Source organism: Patiria miniata, unplaced genomic scaffold (genome assembly GCF_015706575.1).
Source record: "Patiria miniata isolate m_02_andy unplaced genomic scaffold, ASM1570657v1 HiC_scaffold_24, whole genome shotgun sequence".
NCBI lineage: Eukaryota > Metazoa > Echinodermata > Asteroidea > Valvatida > Asterinidae > Patiria > Patiria miniata.
Window position 1 is genome coordinate 18,657,345 of NW_024037063.1, and position 20,626 is coordinate 18,677,970.

Below are 20,626 nucleotides of genomic sequence, written 5' to 3' on the forward strand. Positions count from 1 at the left end.
GACACTTGAAGAACCAATATTGGCCAATCAGAATCAAGCTCTCAAGCAACGCTGACCAATCACATGCATTGTTCTGTGCCTGGTGACTGGAACCTTGAAAAACATTTCAAGATAAATTCTTCTTTTGATTTGCAAAGCTTTAAAATTTGAAATTTTATTTTCAAATAATATTTCTGATATTTTGTGCATTAATATGTGAGTTAATGATTCATTAATTTTGGAAAATATGGAAGAAATAATACTTTAAAGTTTAACTGGTTCACAACCCCCATAGGTTTGTGCATAAATTGCATGTTTTTTTTATCCATGGCACATTTTGCAAACCATGGGTTGCTAAGTATGGAAGGCCCAACACTGCAAAAATGAAGACTAGTTATTAATGATTACAAAAATATTATTTGATTGTTGAAAATACAAAATTATCAACAAACCAACAAAATAATTCCTAAACATGCCCTTTTTTTTAATATGATAAGGATGTTATGAGGATTTTTTTGGAAAATACGTTGCCAACCACGGCTTCAATTTTTGCGCTTGTGGCAGCCCATACAAAATGTGCATGGGCTTCCAAAATTACAAAATTAGCCCATACCTAATTCTCATTTCTAACTCAAGTTTGCATCTGGAAACCATTTCTAACAAAAGTAGTGCATTTGTTGTCTGGACGATAACTTGAGAATAATCCGTTGAATTATATTGAGACTTTGTCAGTTGATTGGTTTAGTATCTTTAAAAAGCCCATAAAATTTAACCAAAGCAACTGTCTATTTGGCGGAAAAAGTACAGTCAGTGACAGAAATACACTCGCTCACAGTCTGAACTCTAGAAATAGAATTGAAATTTTGTCAGTTCAAATGTTGGTCATAACATGTTTAAAAGGCCTCTGAAATTTCACAATACAATTAATGTAACAAAAACAATTGAGTGTGTTCAACGCGAAAAGTACATGTACAACCAAAATGAAATTAACCAATAACGCAACAAAAACAACACACTTTTCCAGATAACTCAGGAAATATTTGTTGTATTTAATTGATATGTTGTCTATTGATTGGTCGTTAAATTTCAAGAGGAATTTTGACAGTCAATTTAATATGACAATGATTAAACATGTGCAAAGTATATAACTGTACATGTAAAATTGCGCAACTTTCTATAATAAAAGCTAATGCAAATTTGTTAATGTAAAAATGCGCAACTTTCTATAATGAAAGCTGTTGCAAATTTGTTAACTTATACTGTTGCAATGTCCAAAAGAGCCATACACAACTCCTTGATTTCGTAAAAATTTAGCTTTTTACAACTGCTCCTTGAAACGGACATAATTGAGAAAAATCTAGGAGTTTAACATTTAACCGTACCTCAAAAATTTCAAGTGTTACCAATTACTCCTGAAAAAAAAAATAATTTAATTTTCACCGGCACCAGACTATCATGTGACCTATAAACACCTTGACAAGAGACGACCATAAGCCATACAAAATCATTGAAGCATGAAAACCTACTCCGACAGCAAACTGCACGGTCAATTGAGGAAGGCCCTTCAACCAGGTTGTATCAAGACCCTCACGCTAAGAAGTCTACATCCATCTCACACAGCACTGGCAACCAGCATTCCAGCAGTCTTATATGCTCTTCATCAGGTTTCAACAATTGCATCAATCTCCAAAAAGGCAAAGGCCAACTACCAGTCTGACTGATTGGCTGCAAAGACATCTGGACTTCACAAATAATATTAACAGGACTTCAAATAGGAAGCTTTAATTATCCAATCCAAACCTTTAGTCAAACTTATATAAAAGTCTAGCCCAAAAAAGTCTAAGTCCAACAAGCCCAAGACCCATAACTCTAAGCTCTATCAACTGGCAAACTATCAATTTGGAAGCCCTTCAACTAATAGTCCAATTCCCTCTCAACCATCAACCACCCAGCGCAACTCAAAGTCCAACAAGCCCAAGACCCACAAAATCCTAGTCCTATCAATTTGCAGATCTATAAATTTGGAAGCCCTTCAACTAATAGTCCAGTTCCCTCTAAATCATCAACCAGCCAGCCCAGAGTCCGAAATCCCACCCTCCAGCTCCAAACCCCCTCAGCTCCCAACTTTTAAAAACCCAGCCTCAGACCCTCAGATCTGGAAAAATCTTAAGGGGTACCCCTTGATTCTGAAATTCTGGCCAGAGCTGAAAAATTTTCTAAGTCCAAACCCAGCCTCAGACCCTGAGATCTGGAAAAATCTTAAGGGGTACCCCTTGATTCTGAAATTCTGGCCAGAGCTGAAAAATTTTCTAAGTCCAAACCCAGCCTCAGACCCTCAGATCTGGAAAAATCTTAAGGGGTACCCCTTGATTCTGAAATTCTGGCCAGAGCTGAAAAATTTTCTAAGTCCAAACCCAGCCTCAGACCCTCAGATCTGGAAAAATCTTAAGGGGTACCCCTTGATTCTGAAATTCTGGCCAAAGCTGAAAAATTTTCTAAGTCCAAACAACCTAAGGGTTTTAATTACGAAAACCGGAGAGTTTTTCAAGAAAGTGCCATGGCAGAGCGGGAAAAAAGAGAGCTGGCATGCAGAAGGTACACGGTTCAACCCTGCCCCATGCCACTATTTTATTTATTTTTAAAATTTATCTCTGCTGTGAGGAAAAATTCTCCTCCCGGGTCCCCAGCTGGGATTTGATCCGGGGACGCCGGCCTGGCGGTCAGCGAGCTAGACCGCCAGGCCAATGGCCTCTTCGAAAATTTGTTCTCGGAACTAATATTTAAAGGTTAGATTGCGCAATATTTAAAAAAAAGAAAAAAATTACCCTTGCCCTCATTTGAATAATTGAATAATAAAAAGCAGAAAACTGAATATTCAGAAGGAAATCACCATAGGGCCAAAATTCTGCTTCTCAAATTTAGACATTTATTCAATATACTTTCTACTGTATGTACACCATTTACAAATGTAATTAGTTAAATTAGGTTTTTTTTCTAAATTAGTTTACAATTTGTAATGTAATAATTGTCGATATAAATTTACTTCCCTTTTTATATGAGAATCTAAATGCGTCACTTAATGCTTAACATTTTAGTGGGAAGTTCTTTGTTCAAACTTTGCACTTTTTTTGGGGGGGGGAGAATTGGCCATATTTGTTTACTATAAAATGACAAACTTTTGCTTGAATGTGAAAATGAGAGGGTTTTTTTTAAGTTAGCAATCTAGCTTTTACTGGAGGGCCCCTTTGTCATTTAGTTTTGCCTACAGCATCTTATAATATTTTTTTTACTTTTTAATTCAAATTCTAAAAGTTGTATCCACTTTACAAAGAAAAATACCCATTCCAATATAGAGTGACACCTTGTCACAAATAATTTGAAGTACAACTAAAGCTAAATAATTAAGTTAACACCATATTTCATGAATAATTTCTAGTACAACTAAAGTTAAATAAGTGAAACACTGATTGCAAATAGGTTACACATAATATATGAATACTGCCCTCTACAGTCCAATATTTTAGTTGTGTCTATCTGGCTTGATTCTATGCAAATTAATTATAGAGCTCTAATCAGATATTTACAGATCTTGTTTCCTTACAAACATTGATTCTCCTTCTCAGACTTTTTTCATATAGGAAATCTAATATCACACATTTCACTTTACAAAAAGACAAAGTTTCAGTGACCTATTGTGACTAAGTTACTAATGTTCAACTTGCTTGTTTGATGACATCTTTTACATTGCACAAAATTGGTCTCATAATTTCATTTCATTCATGTAAACCTTATCTTACACCTTGTAACAAAGCGCTTCTATGAATCATGTTTAAACTACTTTTTATTTGGAAATCATACATTAATTCTTATAATTAAACAATTGTTTGTAATTCATGGGCAATAGAGGGCACTCCTCGCTTTTTTTAAAGCCAAAATAAGAGTCCCCAACTTTAAGTTTAATAAACACCAATATTCATTAACATACAAACAAAAATCTCAATTGTTCACTATGTTTTAATGCTTATTGTTTCATTTCACTATTAAATTGACTGATTGGGTTGTTCTGCAAATTGTAATACATGAATATGGCCTGGTAGTAAGTACTTTGCATGGGTTGCACTTTAAAATTTACATAAATAATAAATACATAAATAATCAGAAATACAATAAGGCCCAGTTATTTGGGCAACCAGAAAATCTACAGTTTTACCAAGTATATGGGCAATTCCATGGCGACAGACAAAGAGTTTTGGCGGGTTTGAAGTTAATCACGTATCAATTTTATAATAGATTCTATCCCCATCAATTTTATTTAAAATCGGTTTATGCGCAATTCGTCTTGTATGTGATACGCGAAAGTGACACCATATCCGTTAACGTAATAGAAATAATTCCGTATAAATTTCCGTCTTTTTCGTTAAAACCATTCTTCTATTTCAATAATTAGATCAACTTTTCATTCTTATCTAATTTTATGAAATTCCAGACATGTCGGATTGCAATTGGAATTGGATGCTCTTAAGACTGAACTTTTTAAGGTCTTTGGTGAATTTTTAAAAGAATTTTTGCGACATGAATTCCTCACTGATATGTATTATTGTTTTCTAGATGCTAAAAGAATTTTTACATTTTTACAACCTGTAAGGGCAGCTAATTTTGTTCCAGAAAAATAACCAGTGAATCCAGCGTAAGTTAGGTTTGCACGAGCAGTATAGTTGGCCTAAATGTATCTTGCAATTTACTAACGCACTGATCTTTTCTGTTGTCCTCATCGGGACACTTTATCGTGACTCACATTACATAAAAGCAACGCAGGAAACAAATGACAGAACAAATCTGAAATTTCTCTTCATTCAAGGTAAAGGTGCAACGGATACAATATTCCATTTATTGATCATAGCCAGTAGATAGTGTTTACAAGCAAGTTGGAAAATTAACTTTTTAAAATGACTGTGACAGACATTACTGCGACTGATATTACGCATCGAAACATTTCTGCTGAGATTCAGGTTTTATTTTATTTTATTTCTAACAGTGACTATTGGCAACAAGAAAATAATTTCTCAGGATCAAAGAATGTAGTTTTACAAAACACATAATAACAACTTATACAATCAGCACCTCAAAAATAAATGAACATAAAGCAGATGAGGAAAGAATTTTCTCAAAAATGACCTTACAATATTAAATGTTGTCTCCATTAACAATAACTGTGTGAATAGACTTGCATATTTAATACAAGTCATCTACATTTATTTCTTTGCTAATAACAATTTGAGGTCTCAACATGCTAAACAAATTTCATGCTAAATTTTTTAACTACTTTTTTCTCAAATTTGTAATCATGTACACTTAAGTGAAACTCCTCATGTTCTGCTCTTTTCTGTCTATTCCTCTTTCATTTGTTCCTCTTGTGGTCTTCATACAATCCTTTTCTTCCAAGTTTTGTTTCTGCTGTGTCCTTCTCTGTGCTGCTGTGAATTACGTTGCTACTTGGGTGTATATCTTTCCTGAATCTAAAAAAAATCAACAAAATTATTTGTATTTTGTACATGTTTATACTAACACAATTTTTATTGTTATTTTTCTAGCAATACCAAAGTTATCCAGTGAACAAACAACAAAAAGGATGAATAAAAATCTGGCAACATTTAGTAACAGGGAATTATGAATATTAAAATATTTGGTGACAAATAATAATTCAGTGCTCACAGGGAAGACTCCCCCACCCCTCCCTATCAGAATGGCAAATAACAGACTACTTGTACCCAAAAGCAACACAAATATATTTTTCATATTATAAAAGGCATATAGATGTCTAAATACAAAAAAAGGAGTTGTTTTGTGAAAACTACATAAGCTACTCAGACAGTGGCTTGGCACTCAGTTGCATTTTGGTTCCAAATGGTTACTTCTTGTATGTGTATGGACTTAAATAACATGTGTACTTGTATTCTCCTCAACTACGGACTTTGCAATAATGTGACTGACACTAAATTACGCTACGAGATTGTAACTGCATGACATTACATGTGGCCGACATTACAATATTTCATGGCTGGCCTAAGCATTAAAACAAACAAGCAAATAAAAATCAATTAATTTACTAGACTTCCTAGAAATCATGCCAAGAAAAATTTATCAGAACAGTTCACTGGTCCATGTATTTACAAAGAAAACAAATCACTTTTAGTGATTGATAATAAACAAAGTTTGTATTTCATTTTACAAGCAAAATCTGACTAAAAATTACAACTAAAAATAATGTCCATTTTAACAAAGACCTCTCAAAACGGTAATACAACAAAATTGATGAAAAATATGACTGAATAGGTTGCAAAAGATTAACTCAAAATTCCTTACCATAAGTCATCAGGACGTCACTGCAGACTTTGTTGTGATGGTGTACCGTAACTCACAAAATAGTGCGCGCATGGGAAGAAACTATTTCAGTTTTAAAAGCGCCAAGCATTATTGTGTCACTTCGGTAAATGGAACTCGAACAAACTTTAAATTTATTTTGGCTTATATACGTGTCTCCACCAGCATGGAATTGCCCATATAACCTTTTTAACTCATTTACAGCCTAGTACATTCTAAATAGGCCCAAGGCACCTTGGATGTACTTTGTCTGATGTTTGATGTCATCACAACGTGGTGCAGTTTCAGGGCATTCGAGCATCAAGAGCAACATCTTCTTGGTAAGAGCAGGAAAACCTGAAATTCAAGTAACACAAAAACCAAAATTGAATATAAATAGCATACTTGTGTAAATGATGTTAATGACTTTTTCATAATTTTGCGGGCTTTTGTAGCTTTTGAGGCTTCAATAAGTTGGGAGAACTCTTTGTAGGGAGAAGTTTTGTAGACAGAATTTGGAAATTTAGCTTTTTTGCATTCATATTCACCGCAAAATTTAGCATGAATTTATAATCAACCCATAATTCACATAAAGATTGTTGCAAAAGCAAGTATTGAAGTATATTGAACAAGTTTTGAGCTCACCTGAAACACGTGTTCCTCTTCTTGTGGTTCTGATAACAGGCTTTTGATGAATTTCCAGAGGGAAAAAGTTCCTCCTATCAGGTCGGCCCGCTTTATCAAAGAATGTGCAAATAAGGTAAAAATAGATTAGTTCTGGTAGTTAACATGATTTAATGCATGCATGTGCTGAAACGACATCTGAGCACACAGAATGGAAAGTTACAGAAAAATGAGCGAACGTTGACCTTAGTGTTCACATAGCTGTTTCAAACAGGTGCTGTAACAATATCTTGGCTACTACAGGAGCCCCACCAGTGAATGTTCATGTGTCGTAGGCCAATTCACACAGCAACCTGATCGTGTTCTGGTCACCACAGATGGAGTATTCACTGTTTCAGGCACACAAGAGACAGGGCGGGGATGGATGGAGCTGACACATGGATGCCTTGAGCCCTTCAAAACAGTCTGCTGGGCTGAACGGAGCTGCAGCGCTGTCAGGCCAATCAACAGTTGAGTGCAGGTGCCAAAAACGAGTACGGCAGAACAAATTCCTGGCAGGAAGAGTGGGAGTCTGTCTATCCACTGTGTACGGTCATCGTGTGCTTTTAGTGAAGCCTTGGGCTAGCATTGCAATCTATCGGCCATGCTCTGAATGAGGCAGTAGTCCATATGTGTTGGCAGCCAAGTAATCTGGTCAGGGTGTGAAAGGGGGCTGATTCAAATTGCCAGCTGCGGTCGGTTGTCGCTGAGAGTAATTTACAGGAGTAAAACTCTCGAGCGGCGGAGCAGTGGTAATGCTCTTGGAGTGTATCTCCTTCCCCTTGTCTGTACGTGTGACTGAGCTGGAATAGCAGCCACTGAGAGACTCGGAGATACGCAACAGGTGAGCCACCGCCAAAGCTGGGGACCAGAGGGCAGAGATCTGTCCGCTCAAGCTGAAGTTGGCCAGGTCCTGCACTCATGAACTGAATGGTGTAGCAGACGACAGAGGTCAGCTGCATGGTGGAGACACCACGGACGGTATCGTCAGGTGAAACTGCGTACGGCTTGCGTGACTGTTTGACTGCAGTATCCCGTTTTGGATCCATCAGACCCAGACAGACCACCTTTCTATCTGCAAAGACATAGTTGGTGGCGGCCCGGGTCAGAATGTTGCAACCTCCGTACCGACTTCACCACCTCTTCCCATAGCCACTGCAGACTTTTTGTCTGGCAATTGCCAGCACTCAAGACATACAAAGTGCACTTTTCAATGCAAATTTGTAGTGCGTCCAGCATTTGCCAGGAGGCAAGGAGAGAGGTTCCTCCTTGCACAGATCATCTGTCATCTTGGCCACCAGTGCCAATTAAAGCTTGGTGTCCGTGTCCAAAAGCCACTGCAGGCCCTCGCGTGAATTACTGCAGGAGCAACACAAGTACACCAGCATAGGCAAGAACCGCAATGTCATGCCCGTGCACCGCTTTCTGGACACCGCCCTCACCACAAGTTCTAGAGTCAAGTTGAAATGTATCTGGGAGATCAGACAACATTGTTTGACTACTGAACAGATGGAAACGGGCTCATCCCTGAAGGCGTCACAAACATTGTGCCGGCCCAGGTATAGACATCCCGGATAACGTCTGTATGAACCCCTCTAGTGTACCGACCAAGGCCAACACAGTGAATATAGCATCATGGGAAATGTCGCTGCAAGCATTCTGCAGATCAAGCCACGCCACATACATATTTGTCTGACTCTGGCATGCATCCCCCACAATGGACAACATCAGGTGGGTGTGCTCAAAGCAACCCTCATCAGTCCTAGCACTCTTCGAGGTATCACTGTTGAAATCACAGTCTTGCGCCCAAACGAGTCGGACGGTAAAGGGTTGCCATCGGCGAATTTAACAGGCATGACTGCAGGGCAATTTACTAGAAGTAGGCCGGGCAAACTTGGTCACCCTTCTTGTACAACAGTACCGAGGTAGCTGTCTTCAAAGAGTTGGGAACCCAACCTTTATGCCCCAAAACACACTGTCTGCCAATCTGATATGATGATAATATTCAAGCTGGTCTTTCCCAGGTGCGGAGTTTGACATCCGACCTAGGGTGGAGGTAACCTCCATTTGCATAATGGGGCACATCAACTCAGAGCCAGACTCCCCGGCCTGGGCCGAGTCAAAAACAAGAGTTCATGCAGAGTCAACACTGCATGATTCTATTACGATCGACCGCCCTTTCTGAGTGAACTTCTGTAAAGTAGTTCACCAGTGTTTCCTCAGTGCCAGCATATCTGACCTCAGAGCCATCATGGACCAGACGCATCGCCCGTCTGCTACTGGACCTGTAAAGCTTCTGAAGCCTGCTAGCCTCCGGCACATCAAATTCTGGCCCGCGCCCATATCACAGCACACCACGATGTTGTGCTGGTCGGATTCTTGCCACATGCTGATTATATCAGTGGAGCTGTGAGCCAGGGCAACCGCATATTGAGCAAAACAGTCACACACCGACTTTAAATCACCGGCGTGTGACAGCACCACCAAGGCAGTAATTCTTCTACTCTGAGGGCTGTGAAGCCTGAAGTCTCGGCAAACCCCGTCTCAGCAAACCCCGTCTCGGCAAATCCCTCACGAGCGCCACACATCAGTCAAAGGGTTTTGGTTGTACCCCCGGCATATACCCTCATCTGTGTTACGGGAACCCTGAGGGGCCCCGAGCATGCATGCATCCACAGAGTGTTAGATTGCCTGGGCACCCCCTCATCCACATTACAGGAATCCCGGAGGGAACCAAAGGGTTCAACCGTGGAGTATTGGAAAATGGCCAGATCTCGCCAATGGTTCCGACTGCAGGGCAATCAGCTGGGAGTTGGTCGGGCACGGGGGGTTGCCCTTCTTGTACAACAGTACCATGGTAGCTGTCTTTCAAGAGTTGAGGACCCGACCTTCATGGAGACATCAGTTAAATATTGCCACTGTAGATTGAAAGACACTGTCCGCTCATCTGATGTGACGATATTTAAGCAGACTGTTACTTCACATGGTTCCCTAGTCTTTTCTTACATACTGAACATCACCTACCAAGACAGAGTCTGCATCCAGGACCTCTAAAGCCAGACGTCAGCTTTGTTGACTTGGACATCAGCTCCACCCTCTGGCTACCAACCTCCTCAACTGCACATGCTCTGGCATCTCTCCCATGACAGATGGCAGAGAGGTTGGTAGACGGTACTGTACCATGAACATGCAGCAAAAATACTTGATTCAGACGTCCATCTGAGGCCCAAAGAAAACGCCCTGGAAGACCAGGACAACTGGTGAATGATGCTGGCCATCACCTGTCAGCAACCTCCCTAGGATATGCCACAGATCAACAAAAGCAGACAACATGCAGGGACATGCTAATTGCCAACACAGGCTCAGAGGAACTATTTTAAAAGAATTTAGGAATGGACAAATAACAGAATCAAAATGATAATGGCACAAAATTCTGTTTGCAGGAGCCTATTGTACTTAAAGGTGACTGCATAATTTGGGAGAAATCAAAAGAATGTTTTGTTTTTTAAATCTATAACCCATTCATTTATCAATTTTATTTTATACGGAGAAACTAGCCAATTTAGAAGTTCAAACTTCAGTCGACTTTGACTTCACATTCACATCAAAACTCAAGTTAACCTAAGGGAGACTTTTTTTTTTGGCCTAAGGGCAATTTGGTGGCAAAGTGGACACTGTATGCTGGAAAGTGGAAATCTATGAAATCTACAGAACTACAAACAAATAACCACCACAAATGGGGTATGAGATTAAAGGGGGCAACGAGAACTTTCATTTTTGGTGTGCCAGTGAGATGGAATACGGTTAAGTGGGTTTTTTTTTAAGAAAAATGTTTTTGGGATAAAATTATGGTTCTTGTTTCACAAATTGAATTTTTATTGTAAGGTTTCTTTTAGGGCAGAGAGAAAGATTCATAAGCTATGCCAAAAGAGTGTTTTGGTCACTTAATGCTTTGATAAAGGTAAAGGATCTCGTAATAATCGGCAATTTAGCTGAAACCAACTGAAATGATTTAGTTACCTCATAATTCTGAGACTGCACATATATGCTGCCCTCATGTGACCAAGGTATGACCAGTTGTCCGTTGCATGAAGGATGGAGTTGAGTAGATGGGGTTCCTGCCAGACATCATCAGCTTACCATGACGACAAAGAGGATTGGGAAAAGAAACAGACAATAAAATGGAAATTAAAGGGAATATACATCATTTGCTTTTGCTGTAATTTTCAGAAATGGATGGGATTGGGGGGTTGGAAATATAAAGCAAATATAGTTACACTGACTTTTTGGAGGTTTTGGGTTCGAAAATGCTATAAAAACCAAGAAAAACGATCATTTTCCTGTAGTCTGGTTCCCTGACTCCATATAAGAAGAAACAGAGCAGTTTACATACATTGGGGAATTGTAAGGTCAGGGAACCAGTCTAGCTGGCTCGTACCCGTTCATAGGTTTGTAATCGATTGCAAACAAGTGCGATGGTCAATTGGGGCCAGTATTTGAAAAAAAGCCAGTTATTTCCAACGCTGATCGGCCGATCAGCGTTGGAAATTGATACAAAAATACCACTTTTCTTGAAAATGACAGTATACCAGGTGCCATAATTTTACAGGATGCTTTAGACTGTCATTTACCAACATCCTATTAAGGTATTTCGCAAAAACTTGGTAGTTTTATTTTTCGATGTTTGCAAATGTTGTATATTCCCTTTAACTCATGTCATCTACAACCGTAAAATGAAACCTGTCGAGTAATGAATCTCTGGGAGCTTGATAGGTGGATTTTCAAATTTTTGTGAAAACTGCCCAAGAAATATCAAGATTTTCATCAAGCAATAAGTTCAAGAAGTTCAACAAAACTGATTTTGATTCATTATACATTTGTCAGTGTATGAAATTGAGCTGTACAAAGTTGCAACCAATTTGTGAAGACACCTTTATATCATTGTCCTATTTTTCTTCAAATAAATGCGCTTTCAAAATCATTTTGTTATTGCCATCAATATGAAACTGCAGTTCCAAATTAATTATCTCATTATCCAATCTAAATATTTCGATTTTTAGATTGACTGACCTGGTTGTCATTTTCGTTGATAGAATAATTCAACCCCATCTCCTGAAAGAGAAAGTTATTTCAAACAATTATCGACCAGTAAGTGATTGATAAGCCAGCTGTGCCTACTACTTGTCTGCTTTTGTCTGTTGCCTGTATTGGACTAGTCACAGTGCTTGCTTAAAATATGATCTGACTGTTTGTGACTAGCCTGTGTAAAACGTATGGCAGGGGACAGGATTCAATTTTTGACTGTCTGTGACTGATCCAAAAAAGGAGGGTTAAACTGAAAAAATGGTAAGTTTTGCAACTTTTCTGATCATTTTGCTTCTTTTTAACAAACCGACTAGACATAATCAATTTTACACCGTCTCATGCAGAGCATCAAAAGCCACTAATAAGAATGCACTACAAAGTACAACATTTGATTTGTTCACAGACAAATGGCCAATTGTAATTTCAGCCATTTGAGGATGTTTATCCATTCCTTTTGCTGTCTATAATCGATCAGTTGCAATCAGATGCTCACCTTGGATTGGAGGATCGGATTCCCCTGAAGTTGTTGATTCATCGCTACTTTCCTTGTTGTCTCCAGTAAGCTTCTCATCTGTGGTAGTTTGTACCTTGCAATGTTATCAAAAACAAAACAACCATTCCAATGGTCAAGTTTTCAAAGCACATTTTGCACACAAATCTCCTCCACAAATTTCATATTAAAATGGCTTTTGGATTAATAACACAAAAGCAGGGTTTTACTTTTTTGCCCTCTGAAGCCTATTTCGTGTGTTGACAGAATTTGACTAGTCACAATGCTTGCTTGAAATATGATCTGACTGTTGGTGACTAGCCTGTGTAAAACGCATGGCAGGGAAACAGGATTTTTTTTTTACTGTTTGTGACTGATCCAAAACAAGGAGGGTTAAACTGGAAATTTCTGTTTTGAAACTGTTCAATTTACTGATGCTTTTTTTTTAACAAACCGACTAAACATAATCAATTTTAAACGCCTCATGCAGAGCATCAAAAGCCATTAATTTAGAATGCACTTCAAAGTACAACATTTGACTTGTTCACAAACAAATGGCCAACCGTAATTTCAGCCGGATTGGACGATCGGATTCCCCTGAAGTCGTTGGTTCATCGCTACTTTCCTTCTTGTCTCCAGTAAGCTTCTCATCTGTGGTAGCTTGTACCTTGCAATGTTATCAAAAACATAACAAAACAATCATTCCAATGGTCAAGTTTTCAAAGCACATTTTGCACACAAATCTTCTCCACAAATTTCATATTAGAATGGCTTTTGGATTAATAACACAAAAGCAATCGTCTTTTTCATGGGTTTTACTTTTTTTGCCCTCTGAAGCCCAGAAAACTGAGTTAAAAGGAGATTGAGATTTGTTGAGAGTTGTAATCAATTTCAATTCAACAAAAAGGCCTTTGCTTATATACTCTGAATTCCGGTAAGAAAGAAGAGGCAATTGTTATATATTCTAAGAATTTGTTTTTTTTATAAAACCCACGTACATTTTAGAAATCTTCAACTTTTTGAAATCTTTCAAATTAAAACTTTTCTGTGCACAATGGAAAAAAACTAATTCAAGAAACAGATTTTTCTGGAGCCTGATTTGAATTTCATTTTGATAGGTGAATCTTCTTAGTGTTGAGAATTAGTTTTCAAAAGTTGCATCGATTTCCTATTTGATTAGTCATTACTTCTCAAAATCTTACCTCATTTTTAGGTGTAAACCTTCTGGAAGCATATCCTGGTAAGGCTAGTTTGAACAGGGCCACCACGTGAAGGTCCCAGGATACCAGCCCCAAACACGCTTTCAGTATCGAAGGGTCCATCGCTGGGCAAAAGGCCGGCCCCGGAGGGCCAGGCACAGTTGCCGACTGTCCGGTCCACCCCCCCAACCCCGAAGGATCAGGAAGGTTATACCCTAACCTATATGCGTGCCCCCCTAAGTCCATCCCCCATTACGGGTTCATGCGGTCTGATAGGAAGTAGCAGCGTTTGCCGGCTGTGAATACAGGGCCACGCCCCTATAAAGAGGGACGCACTACCTGCTCCTTTAAGGCACGGCATCCTAGGGTTTCCAGGCCGCTGCGTAGGACCCACGTCCCCACGGTGACGCAACCCGTCCCTTGCAACTGGGTTTGCCTCGCACCTCAATCGGGCACCAGTCCAACCCCGATTAACTGGGTTTGCCCCGCACCTCAATCGGAGCACCAGTCAAAACTCCGATTAACTGGGTTTACCCCGCACCTCAATCGGAGCACCAGTCAAAACTCCGATTAACTGGGTTTGCCCCGCACCTCAATCGGAGCACCAGTCAAAACTCCGATTAACTGGGTTTACCTCGCACCTCAATCGGGCACCAGTCCAACCCCGATTAACTGGGTTTACCCCGCACCTCAATCAGAGCACCAGTCAAAACTCCGATTAGTCGCAGCGCAGTGGCTGCGTGCAGTGGCCGCGCGCAGTCGCCTCGCACAGTCGCCACGCGCAGTGCCGCGCGCAGTTGCCTCGCACAGTCGCCACGCCCAGTCGCCGAAGACCTGTGGAGAAACCACCACCTACACCCCACACAAACCACCACCTACACCCCACATGGTAACAAGCACACACCCACCACCAAACAGTACATCACAAACACATATTTCAACCGCCCTGGGAATTTTGTTTTGTTTTTATGTAAAAAATTAATCAAAATGTGTTTTTTTTAGTAAATAAAAGAAGTAGTTTTTAAAAGAACAATTTGGACTTAGAGCCTAAACAAATTGGGGAATGTTTTTCTCTTAAATTTCCTTTTCAGCAAAATCCTGTCAAGTGGCCTTTTTGCCGCGCTATATTTCAAAAACTATATCAATTTTTTGTCCAGGATGGTTCAAGTTACATCTATATATGCAAGCAAATTTAAGGATTTGTTTATTATGAGCCCATTTTTAGTACAAAAATTTCTAAACAATGGCATGCGCAAATTGGTTCACAGAATCTAATGTGTACTACAGTTGATATGACTTTTAGAATCAGGATGGATTTCAATTTGCTTGCACATTAAAAAGTAAAAGAATCTTGGTTTGACTCACTCTGAACATGAACGACTCCTCTTCTGGGGGGAACAAGTGCATGTGGCCTTGAACTGCAAAGAAAAATGGTTACCTCACCTCAGTTAACATGCAACCTTGTTCCCCCTGTGCCGATGATTCCGAACGATCCAAGGAACGACTCCACTTGCAAACTGCCACAATCCGGGGGGACAAGTGCATGTGGCCTCGAGCTGCAAGAAAAAGGTTACCTCACCTCAGTTAACATGCAACCTTGTCCCCCAGTGCCGATGATTCCGAACGATCCAACGAACGACTCGACTTGCAAACTGTCCACTTTCACAATCCCCAGGTCTTGTACATTGTCATGCATGCCTGCAAAAAAAACAACCAATCTTGGAATACAAATAAATGTTCACAAATTTGAAGTATATTATTTTCATTGCCTTAGGTCAAATAATTAAATGCTGATAAAATACCAGATTTATTATTTCCACCTTGTTTACATTGACATTTAACCTAGTTAAATGATGCAATACTAACATCAGCAAAATCCTTTTTTTTTTTAATTATCTGATAATTAACAATGATTTAGGTGGGGGGCATTACCTCCGAGTTTTCTGAGTGATACAGGCATCCACAGGTAGCGAGGATGGCAAATTCCATGTCTCCCAACGTCAGAAAGCCACCAGAATTCCACGTGTCCAACGTCCGAGAAAGTCACCAGAATTCCACTTGTCCCAACATCAGAAAGTCATCCGAATTCCACTTGTGCCAACATCAGAAAGTCTTCCGAATTCCACGTCTTCCAACAATCAGAATAAGCAGTGTTCCTCAAAGTTCAAGTTGGTCCTTCCAAACAAGCATCGTCCTTCCAAATTAGAATACTCTTAATTGTTTAAACAAACTTCCAACATGGCATGGAATTCAAGGTAGGCATGTTCTTCAGTTGTGCTTCCAAGACGATTGTATCAAGTTATGTAGCAGTTCGCAATGAGTCCGTACTGGAGAAACGCAATACTCAACAAAACAGTCATGTTCCTTGTTTCAAACTGGTCAAATTTGCAGCAGTTTTGTCGTCACTGTCAATGTCCAAAGTTTATCCAGTTGCAACTTGGAGGCGATTTCAGAGTTTCTCCATAATGACTTTCACATTTTACTGCTCCATACTGAACATTGTCCCAAGTGTGTCAAGGGCCAACTTGAATATTTATTCATTTTTTAAATCATGTGGTTATAGCAAAAAATACATGCGAGTTACCCTAGTTAATTTGTAATTGTAGTTTTGAAATAAAATCCTTTCAGGTTTATGCTGTTTAAACTAACTAATCCTTTTAAACATTTTTTATGAATGTAGTTTTAAAATTGCTTTTTTAGATTGAACACATCCTTCACTGTTTGGCTACTTATCATTTATATCAGTTTCATAAAGAATAATTTAATTTCAGTTTTATTTTCTGTCCATTTTTAACTTGACATTGTTTTTTATAATTTCCGTTCATTAGAACATATAGTTGGAAAATTTTAATTGTTCTTTTTATATTATGCTCTGAAAGAATTTGTTTAAATCGTTTTCTTTCTTGTCTGTGCTCATTATTTCAAGCCAAACGTAAAAGTTGACTCGAATTGTTTGCTTTTCAATCAATTTTGTAAATGCTTAGAACTGTTTTTACTGGCAATCCAGCATTGAAACCCCCCCCCCCCCCTAAAAAAAAAGTGCACAAGTGAAGTCAAGTTCCCAAGAAGCATGGAATATTTCCCCAGTCCTTGCAACATTTTGACAGGTCTGGTTAGTGGTTAATTAGGTGGTTTATGTCATCATAGTGCCAGTGGTTAATATGACTGTCTGTCAATGGTCGATATGACTGTCCGTCAATGGTTGCATGCAGATGATTGAATGACCTAATAAAATGCTGCAAAGGTCCACAGTTTTACATAGAACATGAAGTCGAAGCAAAAATGACTTTGGCATACTTGAATGCTACCACATTGTAGTCAAAACTGGATTGCAAATTTGCAATCCCAAGTGAGCTGCTTCATATCTAAAGCTAAATTTTACTTTTATTAGCTTTGACCTTAGGTTTTGTTCATGGTTCTGCTGATGTTTTCTAATTTACTTTTAATCAAGTGGAATACTTAATTTTAAGCAATGAATTTTGTTGAGGTCTTAACATAAGATGCATTCCTTTTGTTGTCGAGACCCAAGTGAGTTGGTGTACAAAATCATATTAAAATTGGAAGATTCAGGACTGTTAGGGTTAAATACATCTGAAAGTTACTTTTATTAGCATTGACCTAATGTTTAGGTAAGGTTTAGCCTATGCAACTTACTTTCCAGTATTTTCAATCTAGACCCATTTTTAGGCATATATGTCAAAGTTTAAACATCATGAAGATTTACTGATTCAAATTACTCATTTTAGATTTCAGTTTAATAACGATCTATGAAATTATTTCAATGCAGGCCCCTAAGAAGTTGGCCCTATACACTTGACTGGAACTTTGTTCTAGAGCATATTAATTATGGGTTGGATGGGCACACTATAATCGTGGCAAACCGCGAGTGGCAAGGACTTTAAAAGTTCGGCCGTTCCTTCAGTTAAAGATCAGCTTGATGTGGTTCACACTTCCATTCTTGACATCCGATCCACTTCGGCTCCGAGTTTGACTGTCGTGATAAACACCTGTAAATGACAAGAGTGCGATTGGAAAAAAATGTTGCAACCTGACGCCACTTCCGTGATTGTGTACAAAGTCTATGGAGAATCTTTCCAGATTCCCATATCTGGCCATCACTTGTCACCCTGTGCACAACCCTATGCACAACCCTATGAGACTGGACTGAACATTTCTGAAAATTTTCTTAGTAAATACTTCAATATTCTCCCTGCTAAATTTGACTTTTCGCAGTGGCTATCGTTACAGCAGCCGTAACGCATTTCCCATTTTCTATCGTTACGGTAGTAGGGCCTACTGCGACTTTTATAAAAACATGAGAAGAAAATATAAAATTAGAAGGAAAAAAGTGACTTTGAACGTTATGAAATTCGGACTTTATTTCCCTTTTAAAAAAATCCTCCAAAGCCTCAGGTTAGAAAAGGAAAAAAAATTAGAGTGCAAAACTGAGATGCGAACCCGCAACCTCGCGGTGCAAAATCCTACCCTCTATCGACTGAGCTGTCGCACTGCTCGCTAAAATGTGGGGAAACAAATAATTATATACCTGCGTGCGTATCAAAAAAGTATCGTAGAGGGCGCTAAACAACGGCTGCCGTAATGATAGACACTTTGTTGACTTTTTAGGGCATATTATAAACACTTTCTGATGGCTGATAGGTCACTAAATGAAAATGGTGGCCAGATATGGGAATCTTTCCCATTTTTGCAATGACTGACCTTTATTGAGATAATAGGGCCTATAAGAAGAAAAAAGTCAGGTTGTAACATTTTTTTCCACCCTCAATAATGTTTTTCTTAACCACGCCCATCTCACCAGATTCTCAGAAAATGGAGAAAGAAAAAGATCATTGAAGGAATTCCTTCACTAAAAACTTAGGCTAGAGCCGCTTTTTTAACAGTGCATCAACTTCAGAAGTATCTACAGTAGTTGAGTCACTTCTACCTAACTTTTGCAGGCCAAATGGTTACCAATTTCAGGCCAAAATTGGCAAACTTACTCTGACTGTTGTGACGTTTTTTGGAAAGTCCTCCGCCATTTTGCCAGGCGCCAAATTATGAATGCGCAACGAACCACGCCACGAGCAGACGAGAGAGAACAAAAACCACATCGTTTAACAACAGGCGGCGCTCTTCACAATTAACGGTGTCAAGTACAATCTCGTTTACGTGGTGTTGAGCAGTACGCACTCACGAGTACATAATATATGCAAGAAAATTTAAAAAATAAAGTAAACCCTGGGGAGGAGTTTGCGAAAAAAGTTCCCGCGTCTGAATTTCCCATCATGCATTGAGAAATCCCAAATCCCAACAAGTTTCTTTTTAGGAAGTGGGATTTTGAATTCGAATTCCGTTATCCATTTGCGTATGGAAATCGGAATGGGAGAATCGATATCCGTTATCCATTTGCGTATGGAAATGGGAGATGGGAAATGGGAGAATCGATATCCGTTATCCATTTGCGTATGGAAATAGGAAATGGGAAATAGGAGAATCGATATCCGTTATCCCACTGGCGTATGGAAATGGAATGGAAATAGGAGAATCGATATCCGTTGTCCTTTTGCGATTGGAAATAGGAAATGGGTTTGTTATCCGTTTTTCTTTTTGCTTAGGAATTGGGAAATGGGTTTTAATATCCATTTTTCTTTTTGCTTAGGAAATAGGAAATAGGAAATGTTTTTTTTTTTTAAGGCGTTTTTCGTTTTGCTTAGGAATTACGAGATGGATTTTGATATCCGTTTTTCTTTTTGCTTAGGAATTAGGAAATGGGTTTCGTTATCCGTTTTTCTTTTTTGCTTAGGAATTAGGAAATGGGTTTCGTTATCCGTTTTTCTGTTTGCTTAGGGAATTGGGTAATGGGTTTCGGTTTCAAATTCTTAGGCAGCTATTTAGTGCCGACAAAAATTATTTTACGGTGATGACCACTAATTGTGTAGCGCGCCCTCTTTTGAAAGGAAATTAAGGATTACTTTTGGTAGGTTTTCTCGGTGTTTAAAAAGGTACGTTGTTTTCGCTTTTATATTTATTAATGATTCCTCTCCAATTTAATTGATTTTGGTTATCTATCATAATCAATTATTGTACGAAATTTCAACCCATTGCAACATACATTTTTTGAGATATGGTCCGGAAATCGAGCGGTTTTTTTAAGTCATGAACATGATGAAAGTTAACTCCGAATTCGCCATGTGTTTTTTTTTCGCAGGTAATATTTTATGGATGTTAAGTTTATTTTTTGATGACCCCCACCCCCTGAATTTGACAGTATTGTGTTACCTTTGGTAATCAATCAGGAGATATAATAACAACAAATATTTTTTGAGTAATTGTCTCCACAATCAGTGTGTTGTTCACTGTTGTTTTTGTTCCTTGAACTTGAATCAAAATTCGCCATGTATTTTTGGCGAATTTGAACTTGTTTTTGTTGTATAATTTTTATTGGATGAAAATTCCACTCTATATTCTGCAACTTTGTATTATATTACACGTTTAATGCATAAACAAAATTTTAATGAATTAAAAAAATTACCAATACACACTCTGTGATTTAACTCTGTAGAAATAAATGATTCACACACAGCTGAATGTTACTTTTGTCTTATCATCATTTTAATAAAAAATGTGTCTTTATAGAGTGTATTCCCCTTCGGCTTGGCCATGATCGTGTCAAGGCCCCTAGTAGCCAGTTTTAAACGTACTTGTTTAATACCAGCCAATCACATATTTATTCCCATTCATAAACACCTTTCAAAAGTCAAAACAAGTAAAAAATTCACAATTTTCCAACAATTTTAATGAACAATTTTACCTCATGTTTTGTGAAACACCCCTAGGCCATGTCTATGGT

At 38.6% G+C, this 20,626-nt stretch overlaps 1 long non-coding RNA gene across 1 annotated transcript; it reads right to left on the minus strand.

Annotated features, from left to right (window-relative positions):
- Positions 1-2,882: 2,882 nt before the first annotated feature.
- On the minus strand, positions 2,883-14,739 carry LOC119732494. Its single transcript, XR_005271558.1, has 7 exons — positions 13,780-14,739; positions 13,141-13,244; positions 12,581-12,674; positions 12,073-12,114; positions 11,023-11,137; positions 6,985-7,074; positions 2,883-6,696 (listed from the first exon to the last, which is right to left on the minus strand). It is a non-coding gene; the product is annotated as an uncharacterized LOC119732494 (long non-coding RNA).
- Between the last annotated feature and the right edge of the window lie 5,887 nt (positions 14,740-20,626).